This window comes from Lepidothrix coronata, unplaced genomic scaffold, assembly GCF_001604755.1.
Source record: "Lepidothrix coronata isolate B3197 unplaced genomic scaffold, Lepidothrix_coronata-1.0 Scaffold37, whole genome shotgun sequence".
Lineage (NCBI taxonomy): Eukaryota > Metazoa > Chordata > Aves > Passeriformes > Pipridae > Lepidothrix > Lepidothrix coronata.
The window spans coordinates 7,791,304-7,805,266 of NW_016690217.1; the positions used below are offsets into that span (position 1 = coordinate 7,791,304).

General features: G+C 35.5%; 1 long non-coding RNA gene across 1 annotated transcript in view; it reads left to right on the plus strand.

The window, feature by feature from the left end:
* LOC108496148 overlaps nt 1-13,721 on the plus strand; it is a 26,748-nt gene extending 13,027 nt beyond the window's left edge. Inside the window, exon 4 of the long non-coding RNA XR_001874343.1 lies at nt 13,707-13,721. This is a non-coding gene — a long non-coding RNA (uncharacterized LOC108496148). The remainder of the gene's footprint in view (nt 1-13,706) is intronic.
* Nucleotides 13,722-13,963: the final 242 nt, after the last annotated feature.

Here is a 13,963-nt window from a genome sequence, read left to right on the forward strand (position 1 = left end):
TGGATATTACCAGGAGAAGAAGAGAAACCTTCCTGGTGGGTTGTGTTGCATTCATTTTCCCCCTCAGGTCCTGAGGATCCACTTGCTAAAGACCTGATACAAAGCCTGTGGAAATCAATGGCAAGACTCTTATTAATTTTGATGGAGGCCCTAAGGGTTTGCTTTCACTCCCTTATTTGCATTGTATATTGGCATAAGCCTCCCTCAGCAAAACATCTAAATACACATTTAATTTAAGCACATGAGAAACACAATGGATTATTATTATGCAACTGGTCTTGCTGATTGCGGTCAGAAAGGTGCAATGAGGTCTGTCTGCATACTACTTTAATATTTTCTTTCCAATAAAAGACATTGATTTATAACACATGGAGATTGTAACTTTTGTCTTAGGAAATGCAGCAGGAAATGTAGTTTCTAGTAGTAAGCCTGCAGTCCTACAGTTCCCTACAGTGTATGGAAAACATCTAGAAAAGTTGATCTCGTTATCAGCCCAATTAATTATAGTTGCATATTTTTAAAGATTTTATGTCATATTTATAAGCTTTCTTAAAATTGTAGAGTGTGGAGCTTTCCATTTATCCCACAGAGAAGGTCTACACTGATACATATCTAGATGTTCAAAATATATCTTACTACTATACAGATATTGCTAGTCATTAGTATGAACAGCAAGTGACTTCAACTATCCACTTAATGTGGCTCTCAATTTGCAAAGAATCACTTAGATCATATAATAAAAACATGTACAAATGAAAGAATTACTACACAAGCTTGCATTGGACATTCACCTCTTCTGGCAACTGCCAGTTCCAGATATAAGGATAATAATATGAATAGGGCAATTATTTGATTAGTTATTATAAGAAGGGCATTTCTTTTCAAAGAAACTCAATATTAAAGAGGAAGTGTTTTCATATTTCAAGAGTTTCAAATGTTCAAAATATTTCAAATTAAATAAGGTTCAAATGTTGTACCATTTTATTATCCTTTCGTGACTTAAAGCATTCACATTTAAGTGAGTACCACTCTGACACAGGATGTGGAAAATGGGACATTTTCCTACGTTGAAAAGCTTTGCTTTGCCTGCTTTTGCTGCAAAAGGCATTCTTCAACCCTCAGTTGCTCCCTGTTATTCAGAAAGCTGCCTTTTATGAAAAAAAATCCTATTCTGATTTTTAGACACATCTAGGTTGTGAAACTTTAGTATTCCTGACTATGCAATTCTGCTAAACCACAATATATAGATCTGCTTTTGAAATAAAGAAATTTGGATTTCAATGGGCATGGAGATTACCACTCAAAGCAGCTGTGACCATTCTGCAAGGAAGACCATTTCTGACAGCTGGACACTGCTGAAACATTGGTTCTATAATGCTATCTCCTTCTCCAGAAAACAAGCTATTTCTAGGTTACAGCTCATCTTGGTTTATGGCAGAACAGAACAAAGGTCTGGGGTAAAATCTGGGAGACTTATTTAGTAAATCCGAGTGGCAGGGTCATTTGTTTTATATGTCAAAAAAAATGATATATTAATTTTTGTTACGGTTATGTGTTCAAAATTTTACTCTTTTCCCTGTGTTTTCCCAGCTTCTTCCCTGAAAAGTCCAAATGTTAGAGTTGGACAAGAACACATATGGAGATATATGTATAAAAATTTCATTATATGTCACTTATATCGTCCATACTTAACGGTTTAGAGATCTGACTAATAAAAAAGAAAAAGAGTTATCTTTCTACATATTTTGCAATTTAAATGCAGGAGGAGAATGTGTAGCCCTTTTTTATTCATGCACTTCACCTTAAAGAGTGAACAGGAAAACATATTCTAGCCTGTTTTACTGAGCTGGAAAGATGGATCTTTACAGTGCTTACATGTCTCTTTTTCTCCAAGCCATCCAGCCTTGACCTCACCAGAGATTATATCCTTAGGCTACGTCCAACCTTCCTAACACCATATAATCCTCATTGTTTTGCTCATAAGTAGATCAGTATTGAAAGCTTCTTCATATTAACTGTTAAGCAGCCAAATTCAGATGAAAAGCTAATCTATTCAAAGCAGTTGCTCCTCAAAACAGGTCACACAATTTACTGTTGTATTGAAATGGAAAGTGACTTATAAACTTTTGCTTAGGAAAGTTGTTCTCATGCTATTCCATCAGTCTTGTGAGCTGCTCGGTGAAGCAAATTATCTGCTATGTTTCCTTTTCTACCTTTTTTCTTCAGACTGGTGTTCAAGCTTAGACACATATATAAAAATAGCTTCTTATTTTTACATGGGTAACCAGTGAGTTTTTATACATATATTTAAATATCCTACAAAAAAAAAATGCACTTTAGTTGTAGAATATTTTTTCCTAGATCTTTTTATATAATGTAGATACCATTCTTACAAAGGAGCTTTTTTTTTTTTTTTAACCGAATGTTCATTTTTGGAGCTGGTCACATCAATTAAAAATGCATCCAAATTTCAAAAAGATATTATCAAATATATGTACATGTTGGGGTTCTTTTTGTCATTTAACCAGCTTTATTATACTTGTGAGTGTGTTAATTATATATTCAAGCCTTGTCTTGTGCTTTCTGTCATCTGTGAAGAATGTGTCACAAAACTTAGAGATAGTTTTTCATGTTATCTTGGAACCTCTAGATAATTACTTTATTTTGTTTTCATTTAAAAACAGCAGGAGAAATTCCTTTAATGTTGACACTGTAATCTGAACATAGATATAGACACTTTCTCAAGCTTTATTGAAATTAAAGCAGAATCAATAGCCAATTGACAGTAAAAATATATGAATTATACATAAATATCACAAATATATAAATAATTTTAAATTTGAAATATATAAAAATTATAAACAAATAAATAAGACAATGTAATCTGTTTGTAAAGATGATCAAGAATGCACTAACTTCCCAGAACTTAGGAAGCTCAAACATGACTCAGTTAAATGGATGAAACTAACCAAGAGAGAGAAAATACAGATTAAAGGGTCTTTTTATTCTTTTGAAAACAGAATACTTACAACATAGTTAAATTAAAGAATCATGAGTCTCTGCATGTGATTTGGTGTTTGGAGCAGCCTTGGGAGCTGCTGGGAGTTTTTTTAACTTTTGTGGCCCACATCTCTTGCTCAAATGGACTCGGAATTTCGCCCTGAGGCACTGATGTACCAGGTTAGACTTTAAACCCTGGTTTGCTCTTATCCTGGTAACCTCTTGCATGAATTCATTATTTTTCCAAAAGTACAGACACTGAAGCGAAGGTTCCTCTGCAAGGGCAAAAGCAGATTTATTACTAATGGAAATAGACTACTTATTCTATGTTCACTCTCATAAAACTCTTGCAGTGCAGCAGGGAACAGAAATTAAAGAAACATTTGGAAGGTCAGCAGCAAACGAATATTATGTAAAGAACAAAGACTGTGGATTTCAAAGGGTGAACTGCAGAAATGTAAAATGGGCATCTAGCCTGAACTCATCGAATATAACTTTCCATATACTGTGTTGTTGCATATATAGAAAAAGGTCCCCTGCCAAGCAGAGCAAAAATAATCCATTAGAGTGTATGAAAATATTGCTGCTGGCAAAAGATGCCAGTTTTTTTAGTGATTAAATTTAGTTTTCTAGACTTGGAGAGAAAGGAAAAAGAAAAGAGACAAGAAAAATTATGAACTTCCCTAACCTAAAATCTCCTTTGCTTGGCTGCATTGAAAGAGAGATGTGCAACTCTGGAATCATTCAGTGTTCAGAGACAGTGATGGGCATAGACCTGACAACTGTATTTTAAACATGATGGTGTATGTCCACATTGACTCAAATATTACATACTAAAACTTTCCTTATTCTACACTGATAGTTCAAAATCATGCAAGAAATCCTTTTCAAAGGATTTTACCCCAGTTAGAGTGATATCCATGGTGTGGTCACAGGGAATGCACCCTCTTCAGCAGACTGAAATTAGGATGTTTTAAGTATGCTGGTTTTGATACCTTACTGAACCACTCTAAAGAGAATTCAGGTTGTTAACTATACCAACATAATCACTCATGTTACTGCAGTGCAGGCATGTGCCATTTTTTTAGGTATGTTATACTTCTGTTTTGAGTTCATATCCTCCCATTAAAAAAAATTGTTAATTTTTCTTAGCAGAATTTGAGTTAGAACTGGAGATATCATTTCCCTATAAAATCTTTTATTCATTTAACTCATTGGGTCCTATTTTGTTTCTCAGTAGGGAAAGGCATGACTGCACCATCACAATCTGAAACAACATTACTTAAACAAAAAACAACAACCCATCAAACAAAAAACCAAACCACAAAATTAGAGAGTAACAGATGTTCTGAAATAATATTTGGGGAAATTTTAATCAAAACACCAGTTTCTTCCCAACCAGCTAAAATTGGAATGGGGTTTTCAATTTTCAATGCTTTATTACTTAGTTATTATCAAAATCATATTAACATATATATTAATATATGTCAGAAGAGCTGTAATAAGAAATCTAAATAAATGAAACATTAAGGGACTATGTTTTGACCAACAGTCACTATTTATCAGAAATAAAAATGAAAAGATCTTGAAATGCACAGAAGCGCATGGCCCTGTTTGAAGCTCACAGTAACAGGCACAACAGTAACCCCTACAAGCAGAAATGAATAGTTAAGCTACAGGCTCATCCTCTTGGAAGATTATACCATAGGTAGGATTAATTTGTAAAATCAATCATATAAAGAATAATAAGTAGATTATAAAAGAAAAACACTGTTAAAGTCAACACCTGCACTCTATAAGGAGTAGATTTGGCAAAAGTTTACATGCAACATGGCTGAAAAACTAATCTGATCTTTAGTGGTATATTTGGAATAGTAACATTAGGACAGAGTTATATGTTCCCTCAATACAACTGTGATAATAACTCACACAGATATTACTGTAAGTTTATAAACACTTCATCACCAATGATAATGGAAAATAAGTATTTCAGAGAAGAACCCTGACCATGATTAAGAGATTGGAGGAATTAAAATATGAAAAAAAAAAGCACTGACTATATATTTATGGCTTGGCTAACAAAAATTGGAGGGATCATAATAACGGTGAATATTTGAAGGGAATATTCACTGAGAATAAAGAATATTTAATTGATCAAACAGAGGAGATTGAGTAGGAGAAATTTAATGAAACTGAGAAGGGTTTAGTGTAGATAATCAAGAGAAAAGCTCTGGACAGTGACAGCTACTGGAACCATAACAGTGTTTCAATGTTTTTATGCCTTGCTGTATACCTTAGCAATATCCATTTCACTAATGCCAACCATTGGGCTGTCAGAGAAGGAGACAGCTCCTAAGTGTTAAAAAAAAAGTACTCCTAAAAGAATTACAAATGTTTCATGAGAAATCATTGAAAAATTTCCTCCTGATCTTCTGCTCTTGGTAAGCAGAAGAATGGTGGAATTTCCTTTAAAAATGTGGACTGCCTGCTACTTACATCTATATACCTAGAACCAATTTTTTAATTTATAATGTGTAGCCCTAGAATTTTATATACATATATTTATATTCGTATGCTCCTGTTTGGCAGGTATAGGGCTTGATTACCATATTTTTGCTGACACTACCAGGATTTATCTACCAGCTCTTATAATTCAAAAAAAAAAGTGGTGACTTAACAGCTATTTGCCTGAAATGAACGCTGCCAGCACAGAACTTCTATGGGCAACATAATTTGCATTATAGCTGTTCTGTGTCCTTTGCTTACCTTTTTCCTGGACAAGGATCATGAGGATGATTTCAATTCAGCCCACATACTGAAATAAATAGGTTTTGTTGCTATAGTTGTGGGATATCCGTATACTCAAGAGCCTCATTTTGGATGGAGATTTTCAAGAGATTTGAACTTGGCATCTCATTGTCTGCATTGCCAGAGGTGTCTTAAGTCAGCACTGAAATTTCACCAAGCAGTCAAGTCAACTTGGCGCTATTCCATTCAAATCATCAGCAGAATCAAACATGGTTCTAAGCAACCTGGATTTTTGAGTACAGGGTCTGAAAATTCTCTTGTGAGAAGGACTAAAGAAATTCACATCTTTTTGTGAAGATTGTGAAAATGGCTAACCAGATATGGAGAAATACAAATTATTACATTTAGTTTATGATATCTGCTTTTTGTGTGTAGTTTGAAAGCCAAGCCAAAACCGAATCCTGGATGTTTCCTCCTAACCTAAGGCTTTCTCAAAAGTTCTTTTAAGTGGGATATTTCAAACTTTTAACCAAATCTAAACTGCAGTGCTTGGATTCATTTCTAATAGGAGAAAAATTAAATTATATGTGGACATTTTAGAGTATTCTCAATTAAATTTATGCTGAAATTAGCAAAAGTCCAGGAAGGACAATTTTTCCCTTTACATTTACAGTTTAAAATTCACATAAAATTCTGAGACTAGATGATTGATCAACCCAGCATGTAAATGTTAAATTTATGGCTGTTTTGTTTAGTTTTCTAATATAGAATTGACAGAAAATGTCCTAGAAGTTTCTAAAAATCTTTTTGGATGATTTAATCCTCTTCCAGGTAATTTTAATTTAATCCTAAATCCAGCTGCTCAAAAGTCGATATATATGACCCATGAGACGGACAATTGCAGGATCAAAGTATATCAGGTGAAAGAGAGGTGTGTCTGATCAAGATGAAGCTGCTCCATCTATTGTATCTTTCTGGCATCACTAAGCCATACAAACCTAAAATCAAGCACATGGAAACCATAAAACAAAATACAAAAGTTTGTAACCTTAAGTATTAATTTAGGAATTACTACAGCTATTTCGAATTACAGGCAGGATAAAACAGAGATAGTGTTGAGAAGTGCTGTCCCTGCAGTCTCCCCACAAATGATTTCTGCAGCCAGTGAATTTGTTTGCATGTTTTTTTCCCTGTACTATATCTTCTCATTTCTGTTTAATTTCCCCAGGATCGGCACGGCTGCAGCTCTCTCTCTTCTCACTTTGTTCCCTGACATTTTTTTATGTGGCTTCTCTGCAGAGTCAGTGGGTCTTAGGGTGTGAATACTGCTGCCAGCATTACAGTTAAAAAAAAAAAAAGAAGAATGTTTTGTATTTTTTAAAAATTTCTGTGTAGCTACATTGTCACTCACAAACCTTGTTTTATATATGTATAGTTATTTCCACAGAGCCACATGTTGTAAAGCTTTGATTGACAAGAAAGTTTACTGTAAATGGATCTGATGTGGCATCCATGTAAAACAAGCTTTTTGAATGACATCTTAACAAAAGAAGCACTACATGTATTACACCAAGCAAGAGCAACAGTATTTATTATTATTACAAGAGTGCAGGGGGTCATCTACCCAAAAAACTGGAGCCTTTGAAATGTGCCTATGATCCAGCACTTGGTAGTCCCGGTGTCTCTCCATCTCCCTCTAGTTGGACACCTAATAGCGTAAATGTGTTTCCATGGATTCTGTTCTTTTTGAGGTAGTTTCGTCACAAGCAATTGGCAAGGGTTTTAACACAGGAGGGCTGTTTGAGTGTGGCATATTTCTAGTTTAGTTTATATCTGTTGCAAAAAAAAAAAAAAAAGTGCCAAAAAAGCCCCTTCGAATATTCTCTTTAATAACTTGAAATTTTAATAAGGACCTAAGGAACAGTTGAACAGAGAGTGAACTTATATTTAAATTAGGACTTTGAGAGCTTGGAGATTCCAACTTCGTGAACTCTAATTAAATCCCACAAGGCCATCAGGTTTGCCTCCCTAGCTCTTGATGCTGAAAGTGAAGTCTTCAAAAAGCATCCCTTGACAGTATACAAGTGGGAGGAAAAAAAATCCTTCAACCCTTCACAATACCATTTTATAAAGCAAGAATTCCTGAAGGAGTACCAGCAAATAGGAACAATAGTTAGAGTATGAGACCGTGAAAAGCTGAGAAATATGTTTTGAGTATTAGTGTAGCAAGCCTCCTGAAATTCAGTGTGTAATGTTTTTAAAAGGCCACTGTTTATAAATTACAGTAGACCTGATGCTTACAGAAGGTGTCGTAGTATACAGTATCATTCTGGTTGCTACTGCATTATATTTGGTTGAAACACAAAATAATATTAGCTGAATGCTTGACATTCTGCCTCATTTGGTAAAACATATTTGGCTCGTCAGGCAATTACTATTATTTAAATAAGCATGTAGTATACATGCTTCATACCATGAAGTACAGAGTTGACTAGATGCCTTCTTGAGTTTTCTTTCAGCTCAGATTTTAAGTTAACTAGAGGTTTTTTGTGGGAGCTAAGAAGATCTAAATATTTTAATTGTTATATATTCTGTACTTTAAAAGTTTTGTATATGGAGATTCAAATGTATTTCAGATTTTTCTTCATTTTTCATTATTGTTCTAAGGTTGACACAATAATGTCACAATGTTTCTTATCTTGTCAGCTGTCAAAACACATATAAGACAAGATAGCCTTTTCCCTTCAAATAGAAACCAAAACATGAGCATTAAAAAAAAAACCCAAAACCAACAAAACCCCAACAAAACCTGAAACAGCAATAACTCAAAAACTTTCTTTTTGGAAAATTTGCCATTCCTTCTGGAGAACACAATTTTTTCATTGAATACATAGACTTGTATTGAAATAACATAGTAATACACAGCATTCATCCATTAGAGCTACTAACACAGCTCTAATGGACGAAGCTCTGGTGTAGCTCTAATGTAGCTCCTAATGTAGATCTAAGTGTGGTCAGATTTGTCAAATTTGTTCTTCATATGGAAGAAATGTTTTCTTGTTCTTAAGAAAATACCCCCAAAACTGAGAAAATAATTCAATATATGGTTTTAATAAAAATTATGATTTATTTACACTTAGCTATTTGTGAAAGTTTGTTGCCGAGTTGTCCTTGGACATTATTTATCATTTTTCTCCCAGGAGACCCTCCATCATTTTTTGCCTTCCTCACTAAACTCACAGAAACTTTATTCTGTGACAGCCTTATAGAGAGTTAGTGGTGACTTTCTCCTCAACAACTTCCATTTTTTCTCTGAATCTTTCCTTCTCAAAGCACTAAATAAATTCACCATTTGATTATTATTTCTATTCTGAGATGTATTGACCCAGATACTGAAGATGAATACGTGCAATTTTCCTGTAGAAAGTTTCAAAGTAGTATTTTATGGAATAGGTCTAATCAAAAGACAGATACAATTGATCTCACTGAAGTTCATTTTCATGTATTTGTACAGTATGAGGCATTACAAACATATCAAACCTATCCTAGAATAATTCTCTTTCATACGGTGATATGAATTGGTTTTTAGTGACTTCAATGCAATTCTATGTGCTCATAATTAAGGTCCAACTAGTAAAGGCAGTCCTGTAATGTCTTGGATAAAAGATACAAGTGACAAGATTAAAAAAAAAAAAAAAAGGCATTCTTATGTTTAAAACATTGTCGTGGAATATCCTGAATTGGAAGAAACCATCAAGGATCATCGAAGTTCAACTCCTGGCCTTGCGCAGGACAACTCCAAGAGTTGCACCATGTGCCTGAGAGCACTGAGAGCATTTAGCTCTTGAATTCCATCATGCTTGGTGCTGTGACCACTTCCCTGGCGAGCCTGTTCCACTGACCAACCACTCTCTGGATTAAGAACCTCTTCCTAATATTTAACCTAAACCTTTGCTGACTCAGCTTCATAAGATTCCCTCAGGTCCTGTCACTGGTCACCACAGAGATCAGTGCCTGCCCCTCCTCTCCCCCTCACAAGGAAGCTGTAGGGACAATGAGGTCCCCTCACAGTTTCCTCTTCTCCAGGCTGAACACACCAAGAAACCTCAGCCACTCCTCATAAGGCTTCCCCTCAAGGCCCTTCACCATCTTCATTGCCCTCCTCTGGACATCTCTAACAGCTTAGTATCTTTCTTACATTGTGGTGGCCAAAACTGCAACAGTATTCAAGGTGAGGCCACCCCAGTGCAGAGCAGAGTGGGACAATCCCCTCCCTTGACTGGCTGCCAATGCTGTGCCTGATGCCCCCAGGACACAGTTGGCCCTCCTGGTTGCCAGGGCACTGCTGACTCATATTCAGCTGGCCATTGGCCAGGACCCCCAGGTCCCTTTCCTTGGCACTGCTTTCCAGCATCTCATTCCCTAGTCTGTCCATACATCCAGGGTTGCCTCATCTCAGGTGAAGAATCTTATCTACGTTAAACTCCATACAGCTGGTGATTGCCCAGTCCTTTATTTTGTCAAGGTCTCTCTGCTGGGCCTTTCTGCCTTCCAGGGAGTCAACAACAACTCCATGCAACTTGGTATCCTCTGAAAACTTAGTATCCCTTCCAGTCCTGCATGCAAGTTGTTTATGAAGTAGCTGAAAATTGCTGGGCCTAAGTTGGAGCCCTGTGGAACCCCACTAATGATCAGTCATCAGCCTGATGTAACCCTTTGCTCTGAATCTGTAAGCCAGTTGCTCACCCATAGCTGGCCTGTTATCAGAAAAAAAAAAAAAATTACTTGGCATGTCTGTAATACAATTTCTCTGAAATGATTCCATGAAAAAATGTAGGATGTATTATTTGTTGCTATATAAAGATACTGTGGTAAGCCCAACTCTGTGTAAATGAACGTAATTTATGAATTGCTTTCTCGTTTACTTGAACCTGCATAGCTTTCTAAGCAGTTTCTTATTAGCTGCCTGAATGCAGCAAAGTAAATAAACTAGCCAACACAAAAAGCAAATTAATATAAAATGGAATATATCAGAATATGGTATTTGTTTCAAAAACATAATTTCAGAGCGTTTAATTAAATTTATGGAGTTATACCAGGACAAATGAGAGTTAAGTTAGAATCAGCCCCAGTGAGGAAGGATTTTATTTTGCTATCATTAGTGTAGCAGGCTAATTGATTTTCTTCCTACAAGCTGTATATCCTCTTTGTGTTTCAGCTCTGGTATGATTTAGGAAACTTATTCACTTGTATAACCTCACATACATAATGCACAAATGTAAGTATTTATATTTTATGGAAGAAGATGTGTTCCTCCATCTTGTACAAAATATATGGGGAAATACTCAAAAGCTTTATATTGTACCTTTGTAGCTCCTGTCAACTGTATGCATCAAAAGAAGATTAAAGTGCAGTATGTGTCATTTAGCTTACTTATAAATCTAGACAGAATCATCCCTGATGTTTTTCTCAATACACCTCTGACCTGAAAGAGGTATTGAACTATCATACACCATCTTTGTTGTTGAGTATGAGATGCAAAAGTATTGTTTTTTCCTCTTTTGAACTATTTTTTAAAATTAAAACATTCCAAAGGCTTTCATGGTTTCATTCTGAAGTGTCAGTACCCATTCCTTGGATATAAAAGTAACCAGTTGAAATATGAAGGCATCTTTAAGGTGTAGTCTGATCAAAGCTCTGCACATTTGATCAAGTGCATTAGGAGAAAAGATCCATTTTTAGGAACGTTAATGTATTTAGCTTGAACTAACTCTGATCTAAGGCTTGTGAATTGCAAACTAGGTAAATTGTTTTTATAGAACTCTTAGTTCTTTTGGTCGTTCTGTGTTGGTAAAAATACAAGGAACAGCTTGAATTTACAGACCACTTGTCACACTTCAGTATAGGGAATGCACAGTGGTTTCATTGAGGTTACAAACTCTACCTTTTATGCTGGAAGTTAATTTATTGTTGCAAGCACTGATTAAAAAATTTAATTAAAAAATCTATGTATAGCTTGTTCACAACGAACAATAGTGGAAAAAATATGCTAAAATTCTTAACACTAAGTTTTGTTTGTGTTTTATTTTTTCAGCAGAAAGTACTTTTTAACTTCAGTGAGGTAGTTCCATATGGGTTTTTTTCTGCCCAGGGTGCCTATTGGTATCAATTTATGAATGCCGAAATAGCTCAAGACCTTTCTGCCCAAAAGAGCATCTCAAACTTTACTGCAGCTGTGACTAGAAGCCATGCTTACATCAGAGGCCCTTTTCTTTTAAAGGGTGGTGAGCTGCATGGCAGGGCATTCCTGATGTAAGGGCACATTTGGAAACTGTTGCCTTAATTTCACCAGAAGCAGTATGGTGCATGGCTCTTTTTTAGATTGCATGGTATATATTGTCTCGATATATAATATATATAGTGGTATATGTTGAAAACAAAGAGGAGATTTGGTTATAGGTGGACTGAGGTTTACTGGGAGAGTGTCATCATTTAGCCCCAACTTTTTTTTATAGTGAGTAATTTCAAACCTCTTCACGAAATGTTTTACAAGATTTGATGACAGACTCAGAATCTTTATTGCTTTGTTGTTTTGTTAGTCTTTCAATTTTGTGTCTTTGAAATAAAGACATTAACATATTGAAATCTCTTCCCATCTTGATAGATGGAAGATCCTTCACAAGATGCCACTGTCTAACTGGAGGCATCACAGAGAGCCAGTGTTCTCCAAATTCTGTGCTCAGCCTTATGAATCATTTCTTTGATTGCATTGTTGCCCATTGGAAACCAATGATTCTGTCTCACCTGTTATTTTAACTGAATTTTAAATTTCTCCAGCAAGACATTGCAGAAAAAATAAGAATAGAGTAAGCTAACATCATTCTGCCCAGCATTTTTTCTCCAGAAGTTTTCCCAATTGTTTACAATGCAAGATGCAGCTTCTTAATGGTCAGACTTAAATATTACTGTTGGGAACATGCATGCAAAGAATTAAAAAGACTAGAGTAAATCTTTTATTCTCACTTCTCCTCCTATAATGTATTTCTCAAGGTATGACTGCCATCTTCCTCTAGCTATTGTTTAGGAAGAGGATTAGGTAGTCATATTCAATTTTACAAAAAGAAAGAATCTTAATACTGAGAAAAGCCTTTCAGCAGAAAATGTTCATTCAATTAATTCCGCCTGCAGGTTTGGGGTGTCTGACTACATATAGAGCTCTGTATTTATGGCTTGGGAGCCAATGTGGTCACTTCCACTCTAACTCACTCTAATGCTGTGTGTTGGCAGTGCAGGGGAAAGAGCTGATCTCTTTGGATGGGGGCTGTTCCAACAAAAAAGCAATCCGGATGCACTGGATTTACTTAGATTTGAACATAATTGTAATATTTTCATCTGACCCCCAGAAGTACTGGATCACCTTGATGAAATTCATCACAGTCAGATTTATGAACTATTTCCTATTAGCCACAGCTATTTTCTTCAACTTGGCAGAATATATGTTAATTTAACCCACTCATAATGAGACACATGTAAGAACTTGTCACTCAAAGTGTAGGTCTGCAGAGGATTCTCCCTTCAGAGGACTTTGGTTGCAAGAGAGAATTCCCTTTGTGGCTGATAATAGTGATTCTTTTTAGCAGAAATGGATTGGAAAGGGGTAAAAACAAGGTATTCAGGATATCCCAATACACTACAGTACAAATTAAATGTATCAAAAAATGTACGGGTTTGGGATGTATTTAAATAGATAGTACCAAGGACATGAACATACTTGTGTCTTAAAGCTGAAAGCAGCATAAGAGTGGAAAAGTCCTAAATAATGAGATTTCATAGAAAATTTTTGTTCCTGCCTGCACCACATCATGGCTTTCATTTCCCAGTAATTCATCCACACATTTGGTTAAGTAACTAAAAATGTATTCTGAATATTTTTATAACAATATTTTTCTGTTTAAAAGAAAAGACACTGCCAGACACCACCATCTGTTGTGTAGACCTACAGAATATGCATCTGATGTCTGTGAGTTGCTGTCTTTTATATCCTCTTATATAATTAGAGATTTCTGCCCTTAGTGATGCCTCCTTCTGCACCTAAAGAAGACCAAGTGTAAGTTTACCCGAAGTGTATTAATCATTTTCCTGTAACTCACTGATAAGAGCAGTGCTCTGTACGGTTAAAAGCTATTAAATGTGTCTATTCAGAGGATGTTTAAAA